Genomic DNA, 6766 nt, shown 5'->3' with positions numbered 1-6766 from the left:
AAAAAAAAACAAAAACAAAAACAAAACAAAACAAAACAAAAAAACTTATGACCAAATTAAAATTCTAAGGTTGTGTCCTTTGTGTCCCCTTCCTACCCTGTAAGCTATCACTGTTAAATATAATGGGTATTGAGAAAACTGTTAGATATTAGTAAGAAATTCCTACATATCCTCTAAGTGAGATAAGGTATTCTGATGTGGCCCAATATTTCCTCACCCCTACCTCCAGGGTCTAAACTAGCAAATCAAATCAGGACACCCACAAAGAACAGCTGGTCATTTTCAATTAGAAAATTAAATACCTCCCTTAGTGAGAGTAATCCAGTGATTTTAAAAAAGAGAAGCCAAACTGAAATGCAGCGCAGTCAGGGCACAATTACCCTGGAATAGCCACTTCACACGGAATGACTGAGGAGCCTTTCTTTTTTTTTTTTTTTTTTTTTTTTCTCAATAACGGGGTTTGTCTTTTGCCCAGGGGGGGGGGGCGGGGCATGGTCTTGGCTCACTGCAAGCTCTGCTTCCTGGGTTCATGCCATTCTCCTGCCTCAGCCTCCCGAGTAGCTGGGACAACAGGCGCCCGCCACCACGCCCGGCTAATTTTTTGTATTTTTAGTAGAGATGGGGTTTCACCGTGTTAGCCACAATGTTCTGGATCTCCTAACCTCGTGATCCGTCCGTCTCGGCCTCCCAAAGTGAGGAGGCTTTCTAAGATGAACAAATTTGGGTAACACAATTCTTTCTTTTCTTTTCTTTTTTTTGAGACGATATCTCGCTCTATCACCCAGGCTGGAGTGCAGTGGCATAATTTCGGCTCACTGCAACCTCCGCCTCCCGGATACAAGCAGTTCTCCTGCCTCAGCCTCCAGAGTAGCTAGCTGGGTTTCCGGCGCACGCCACCACGCCCGGTTAATTTTTGTATTTTTTAGTAGAGACGGGGTTTCACCATGTTGGTCAGGCTCATCTCGAACTCCTGACCTCGTGATCCTCCCACCTCAGCCTCCCAAAGTGTTGGGATTACAGGGGTGAGCCACCGTGCCCCGCCCGGTAACATAATTTTTTCTACACCATTCTCAGCCTGGGCTGCCCCCCACCCCTGCCTCATTTCTAATGGCCATGCCACAGTGTGGTCAGCAGCACAGTACAGCATGGTGAGAGAGGGGCTCAGGGATGGGATGAGGTTCTTTCCTGCATTATGAAAATCATTAAAAAGTGGTTTAAAAATATCCAAATGGGCAGGGCACGGTGGCTCACGCCTGTAATCCCGGCACTTTGGGAGGCGGGCGGAACACCTGAGATCTAGAGTTCGAGAACAGCCTGGCCAACATGGTGAAACCACATCTTTATTAAAAATACAAAAAGTACCCGGGCGTGGTGGCATGCGCCTGTAACCCCAGCTACTCGTGAGGCTGAGGCAAGAAAATCATTTGAACCTGGGAGTAGGAGGTTGCAGTGAGCCAAGATCGCACCACTGCACTTGAGCCTGGGCAATGAGAGCGAAACTCGGTCTCAAAAAAAAAAAAGAAAGAAAAAAAAGTCCAGATGTTTTTTTCTTACCCTTAAGTAGCAAATAAGATGCATTATACAAGACCCAGGTAAGGAAAAGAGTAAGTGCATTCATGTCTCAGCTTACTTCTTAATTAACTGTAATTCCCTGTGCCTGTTATCTTACCTACTTTTAGCATGTTTTCCCGTCCGTAAAATGCACTAATGCCGAGTGGGGCGAGTGGTGGTATGGGGAGAGTGCTGTTGCTTTATCCAATCAGTGGCGCTGGCGCGGGAACCGCCTAATCAGCGGCTCCTCCGGAGGGGAGGGCGTGGCTTCCAACATTCAGCGGGGCCTTTGCTTTTTGCTCTCCAGAGTTTGGGATCCGTCTCTACTGTTCCGCATTCTACACCTCGGGAGCCTCCGGTGACTCTGTCACAGCCTCTGTTAACCTGTGATCTGCAGGGAGACGCACAGCAAAATGCCAGGACGTCCTGGAACATGGGAAAGGGTGAGTGTGTGGGGTTGGGCAACCCGAGAGGGGAGACCAGGCTGTGAAACCAGCAGGACCGGCCTCCCCACAGTCCGCTCCCGGGTCGCAGACCAGAGTCTCCTCTGGCGCAGCTCCGCCTCAGGCCCCTCTGGTCGCAAGATGGCGGCTGGGCCAATAGCAGGGACCCCAGGGTCCCGCCCCTTCCCTGCGGCGCAATGTCTGGAGCTCCCTTGGGAGCTCTTCAGGCAGCCCCAATTATTGCCCAGATTGTTCAGGGATGCGGGGCGGGTCATCAGGGCAGAATCCCTACCCGGTGTTTGCGTGGGAAGAACTGCGGCCGGTGGGGGCTCCCAATCTCTTTTGTTAAACATTTTGTTTGAGATGGAGTCTTGCTCTGTCGCCCAGGCTGAAGTGCCGTGCGACATCACGGCAACCTCCGCCTCTCAGGCTCAAGCGATTCTCGTGCCTCAGCCCCCAGAGAAGCTGGGATTACAGAACTGCGCCACCACTCCTGGCTAATTTTTGTATTTTTAGTAGATAAGTGGTTTCGCCATGGCAGAAAATGGTCTGGAATTCCTGGCCTCAAGTGATCCGCCAGCCTTGGCCTTCCAAAGTACTAAGATTACGAGCATGAGGCACTGCGCCCAGCCCCTTCTCTTAAAAATTAAAGGGAGTCAATGTTAAAACGTTAACGAGTTTATTTGAGCAGTGATTGGTGAAATGGAAAGCACCCAGCCATAATATGTGGCCCACCTGAGCGGCATAAAGGAAAGGGTTTTATAAAGGGCGTGTGGGAAGGCAAACCAAATTCAAGAATTGCTTACAGTTATGTAGTCACCTTATTTGTATGATTCAGGTGGAAATTTCCTGGTTATGTAATCAGAGGTTAATTGCAGGTTTATGATCTGTTAAGCCTGAATTTTGTTTCCGCCTAAAATAGTAATTTATAAGAAATAAACTCGAGTTAGGTTTTACATTTTTACTTATGAACAAAGGGCACTAGAGCCACTTCAGTCTAATTTTCTGCTTTTTAATTATTTTAACGCCCCACAGGAGGACTGGTTTTCCTCTGACTTCCTAATGTATGGCAAGCAGGACTTCTAATCCACTACCCTCTTCCCCTAGCTTAACTAAGGCTCGCAGTAAAATTATAAATTTCCACTTTCTTTCCTACATTCTCAAACGTAGGAAATGAGGACAAACAACTTCCTGTCTCCAATTTACAGCACTATCAACTATTTGTCCTTTATTGTACATTTCAAACCCAGTGTTTTGTTAATCATGTTTTTACACAGCAGTGGATAGCAGGTTTTTAAATATTTGTTTTCTGTTTGTAAACTTTTTTTTTTTGGTGACAGTTTCATTCTTGTTGCCCTTGCTGGAGTGCAATGGCATGATCTCCGCTCCCTGCAGCCTCCGCCTCCCAGGTTCAAGAGATTCTCCTGCCTCAGCTTCCCAAGTAGCTGGGATTACAGGCTCCCACCACTGTGCCCTGCTAATTTTTATAATTTTAGTAGAGATTGGGTTTTGTCTTTTTGGACAGGCTGGTCTCGAACTCCTCACCTCAGGTGATTCATCCGCCTCAGCCTCCCAAGTCTGTAAACATTTTATGTGATTAAAAGAAGTAGAAAAATAATCTTCTGGAACTCCACTGTAAAAAAAAAAAAAAAAAAAAAGTCTGCGCCTCTCCTTTTATCTTGCCTAGGCACACACACCTTACTAGTACGTCTTTGGGTTGAAGTTTTGCTTTGGAGAAATTACAGGGCCCTTTACAGCAGCCGTTTAGTCTATTCCTGGTCATGAGTTTCAGAACTGTCTGGGAGAACCCAAGATACCCACAGTGGCCATGTATCTTGGAATGTCTAATGAATATCATCCCAAGTTGTCTCTTAGAGGACAGCCTGAGGAGTAAGAATGTAGCCTCTCAGAAGAGCTGCTGGATGGCCTAGGCCTGTGGAAAATTTCCTTGTATAGTATTTGTCTAAAAAACTAACCTCTTAGAAAATTAAAATTATTTTTTCACAAAGGAATGCTTATACACTGTTGGTGGGAGTGTAAATTAGTTCAACCATTATGGAAGACATGATGGGAACTGCCTGAAGACCTAAAGACAGAAATACGATATGACCCAGTAATCCATTATTGAGTATTTACCCAAAGCAATATGAATTATTCTATCGTAAAGACACATGCATGCGTGTGCGCATTGCAGCACAATTCACAATAGCAAAGACATGCAATCAACCTAAATGCCTATCAGTGATAGACTGGATAAAGAAAATGTACATATAAAACATGGAGTACTATGCACCTATAAAAAAATGAGATTATGTCCTTTGCAGGAACATGGATGGAGCCGTAAGCCATTATTCTTAGCAAACTAACACAGGAATAGAAAACTAAATACCACATGTTCTCATTATAAGTGGGAGTTAAATCATGGGAACACATAGACCTGTAGAGGGGAACAACACATACTAGGGCCTATTGGAGGAGGGAGAGGATCAGGAAAAATAATGGGTAGTAGACTTAATACTTGGGTTATGAAATAATCTGCACAACAAACCCCCATGACACACATTTACCTATGCAAAAAATTTGCAAATGAACCCTTGAACTTAAAAGTTAAAAAAAAAAAATTGTTAGCTTTTCCAGTAATTCCCTGATAGCATTTTGATTTTATGTGTATATGACGCCTATTATGTATCAGAAATTTGGATTACACAGATGAACAGGGTTCAACATACCTGCCATGTAGGAGTTTATAGCTCATTAGCATGGGTAAGTGTGTAAACAATTTATACTCTAGAATAATACTTGTACATAAAAAGACTTATAAGGTATTGAGCTGAAAGGTAATAGTGATCAATTCTGCCACTAACATAGCAGTGGAAATATCAAGGAGGGCTTTATAGAAGAGGTGACATTTGAGTGGGTGTCATTGTTTAATGGAACTTTTTGTGTTAATGTTGCTGGTGCGGATATTTCATTACCTTTTTTTTTTTTTTTTTTTTTGAGATGGATTCTCACTGTCTCGCCCAGGCTAGAGTGCAGTGGTGCAATCTTGGCTCACTACAACCTCCACCTCCCAGGTTCAAACCATTCTCCTGCCTCAGCCTCCTGAGTAGCTGGGACTACAGGCGTGTGCCACCATGCCCAGCTAATTTTTGTGTTTTTAGTAGAGACGGGGTTTTGCTATGTTGCCCAGGCTGGTCTTGAACTCCTAACCTCAGGTTATCCACCCGCCTCAGCCTCCCAAAGTTTTGGGATTACAGGCGTAAGCCATGGCACCTGGCCTAATTTTTTGTATTTTTAGTGCATACGGGGTTTCATTATGTTTGCCAGGCTGGTCTCTAACTCATGACCTCAGGTGGTCCATTCTCCTTGGCCTCCCAAAGTGCAGGGATTACAGGTGTGAGCCACCATGCCTAGCCTCTCAACCTGATTTTTATTTTTAGTAGACACATTGGTGATGAGACAATCAGATGTTCATATTGATGAGAAAAGGCAGAAATGATTTTTCTTCTCTGGATTGAAATAAATTTTTTCCCAAAGGACAAGAAGATCCCATCCCAGTAAGGCAATGCAAGAACCTGCAAGCAAAATGTACCTGAGACTTACAGTGGGGTACAGTACAGTGTCTCCTGGGAAGGTGGTCACTGAGTAATTTGATGGGCAGGATGGGGATGAAAGAATATTTTGAGTGATATGGTCTGACTTGACAGTGGAGTCGGACATATTTGTGTCCCAATCAGCACTGCCACTTCCTGAGTTTATCACCTTGAAAGATTTTTTCACTTATTTCAATTTCAGTAGACGGAGTCAAGCTCTGTCACCCAAGCTGGAGTGCAGTGGCACAATCTCGGCCCACCACAACCTCCGCCTCCCGGGTTCAAGTGATTCTCCTGCCTCAGCCTCCCAAGTAGCTAGGATTACAGGCACCTACCACTACGCCCAGCTAATTTTTATATTTTTAGTAGAGACGGGGTTTCACTGTGTTGGCCAGGCTGGTCTGGAACTCCTGACCCCATGATCCGCCTACCTCAGCCTCCCAAAGTGCTGGGATTACAAGTGCAAGCCACCACGCCCGGCCCAATTTCAGTTTTTTAATAACTGTAAATTACATTTCATCAGAAGAGCTTAAAAGATGTTTAAGAAGTCAAAGACTATGAAAGGTATATTTCAGAAAAATCTAGTGATATATTTTGTTAAATTTATGTTTTTTTTCTGGTTGTGTGACTTTAAATAGAACCCCAAGGGTTTGCTTTGGGAATGCTACCAGAGAAGAGAAGTAGGAAAAATCTTTTTTCCATTATGGCTATAGAAAGTGAATACATTTCCACAAGCAAATATGATAGACTAATTGGGGCATTGTGTATATTTCTCAAACCATCAGCTCCTCTTTTTTTGCAGGGTCTAGAATTTGTAACAGTGGATATCTCTGTTCTGTATTCCGTTGTCTGGATGTCCAAGTTTAATGCAAAATTTTATGACATGGAACTTGATACCTTCTGGAAATGTTCACATATGGTTGTTTATTAAATTATCTCTCTGGCCGGGCGCGGTGGCTCAAGCCTGTAATCCTAGCACTTTGGGAGGCCGAGACGGGCGGATCACGAGGTCAGGAGATCAAGACCATCCTGGCTAACATGGTGAAACCCCGTCTCTACTAAAAACTAAAAAAAACTAGCCGGGCGAGGTGGCAGGGCACTGTACTCCCAGCTACTCGGTAGGCTGAGGCAGGAGAATGGCGTGAGTCCGGGAGGCGGGACTTGCAGTGAGCTGAGATC

At 44.7% G+C, this 6766-nt stretch overlaps 1 long non-coding RNA gene across 1 annotated transcript in view; it reads left to right on the top strand.

Moving 5' to 3' along the window:
• The first annotated feature begins 1806 nt into the window (after positions 1-1806).
• LOC108543508 (uncharacterized) overlaps positions 1807-6766 on the top strand; it is a 12520-nt gene continuing 7560 nt past the window's right edge. Inside the window, exon 1 of the long non-coding RNA XR_001889595.1 lies at positions 1807-1994. This is a non-coding gene — a long non-coding RNA (uncharacterized LOC108543508). The remainder of the gene's footprint in view (positions 1995-6766) is intronic.

The sequence above is a fragment of the Rhinopithecus bieti genome, unplaced genomic scaffold, assembly GCF_001698545.2.
Source record: "Rhinopithecus bieti isolate Rb0 unplaced genomic scaffold, ASM169854v2 scaffold_24982, whole genome shotgun sequence".
Classification (NCBI taxonomy): domain Eukaryota; kingdom Metazoa; phylum Chordata; class Mammalia; order Primates; family Cercopithecidae; genus Rhinopithecus; species Rhinopithecus bieti.
The sequence above is the reverse complement of the archived record's forward strand: the minus strand, read 5'-3'. Positions and strand labels throughout refer to the sequence as shown.